This window comes from Merops nubicus, unplaced genomic scaffold, assembly GCF_000691845.1.
Source record: "Merops nubicus isolate BGI_N331 unplaced genomic scaffold, ASM69184v1 scaffold16209, whole genome shotgun sequence".
Taxonomy (NCBI): Eukaryota; Metazoa; Chordata; class Aves; order Coraciiformes; family Meropidae; genus Merops; species Merops nubicus.
The window spans coordinates 2,190-4,068 of record NW_008633192.1 but is presented as its reverse complement, the minus strand read 5'-3'; the positions used below and the strand labels follow the sequence as shown (position 1 = coordinate 4,068).

General features: G+C 43.1%; 1 pseudogene; it reads left to right on the top strand.

Moving 5' to 3' along the window:
* Window positions 1-1,879, top strand: part of LOC103780495 — a 2,540-nt pseudogene continuing 661 nt past the window's right edge.

Here is a 1,879-nt window from a genome sequence, read left to right as displayed (position 1 = left end):
ATGCCATGCCTGAATCATCTGTGAGTCTGGTCAGTGAGATGTTTCTTCAGCTGCAGCACAGGGCTGACTTCTCTGCCAGTGGTGCACAGCAGCATTGCCTTTGAGGCTGTGAGAGTTTCTGGGCAATGTGCTGGCAGCTCCTGGTGTCAACTGGCTGCCACTCTGGAGAATTCCCAGTTTTTGTGCAAGACTTCCCCTCTTAAAACCCCTGTTTTTGCTTGTCCCTGACTTCCTCTTGGGTGACTTCCAGACAGCAGACATGGGGTGTTCTGAAGCTCGTACCTCTGCCGTGCTGTCGGTGCTGTCTGCTGTGGAGGCCTGTGCCCTGGGCAGCAGTTGCAGCCGTCTACAGGCACGGCGTGGTCTTGTCAGAGGCCACTGAAGTGCCAGTTTCTCCTGAAGAGACCTTGGTGCTGATGGGCAAAAATACGGCAGTTTTGGAAGAGGCCATCAAAGAAGCAGCCAGACAGGTATTATGAGATATTCATTACCTTAAACACTCACCATTTATTCATTTCTTAATGGTGTTTTTCGGGTTTCTATGTTGTTCCCAGGGTGCCCATATTATTGTGACTCCTGAAGATGGCATTTATGGTTGGGCCTTCACAAGGGAAAGCATATACTCTTATCCTGAGAATATCCCAGATCCACAGATGAAGTGGATTCCATGTGCTGATCCTGAAAGGTATAATCCCTGCTGTGCATGGGGAAACAGTTTGATGGGAAAGATTGCTACCTTTTAGGGATGGTTGTTGATAGTTCTAAACATCTTGGAACTGCTGCTTGAAATGTAGGGAGGTTGGACATCATGTAGTTGCCATAAATAGCTTCAGATAGCTTCCTTGATCATTTTTCTCTGACATTTTGTCTCACTGTAGTTATTTTGATTTTGGCTAGTATGCTCATTAATGTTAAGATTTATTTAAAATAAACCCAAAAACTTACAGAATCTACATTTCAGTAATGTAATCAATGCATATTGTAGGAAATGGTTAGGATACAGAAATATTAGGAATATTTGTGAATAAAGTAACAGCTGCTACTGAAAGGATATACTGCACAATTTTAAATTTATGGTTTTTATTCATGAAGTGGTGGTAGCCTTTTTATTATGTTGTTTTCCTTAATAAATTTTACCATTTTTTGAAGCTGCAATATCTGGTGAAGACAACAAAATGCACCATACAGAAAACAAATCCTAAGCCAAACTGAGAGCTGAAGCAGAATGGCTGAGATTAGGCCATGTGTTGGTGTGACATCAACACACCAGCAGCAGAAGGGAAAGTCGGAGGTGCAAAGATTTGCTTTCACTGAAAGGAAACCTCTGTGTTCCTCACTTAGTTAATGTGACATGAAGCCAGAGTTTGAGCACACTCAGCCCTGAAGCACAAACCCACAGCTGTCTGTTGAATAACAGAAAACAGCCTCAGATACGATTAACCTTAAGCCTGTCATTCTTGTGATCTGAAGCCTTGGAGATGGCATTTTTATGGGTTGACTGGTTCTGATTTTTTAATTTGCTTTCTTCCCCTGCTGTTGAGGTTTGCTCCCTGAACCCTACTGGAAAGATTGAGCTGTCTGGTGAGAAGTAATTCCATCTATGCGGTTGTGAATATGGAAGACAAGAAGCTGTGTGATTCGAGTGATCCAAGGTGCCCAAATGATGGTCACTATCAGTACAATACCAATGTTGTCTTTGACTGAGAAGGGAAACTGGTGGCTCCTTATCACAAGGTAAGAGGATTGTACAGTGTTCAGGAAGTGCATGATCCTTGAATGATTAAAGATGTGAAACAGAAGCTGCTTCCCAGGCTTAACTGTATTTGTACATAGAGTCATTATAGAGCAGGTGTCAGTGGGCAGGTGAAAGTCACTGCCT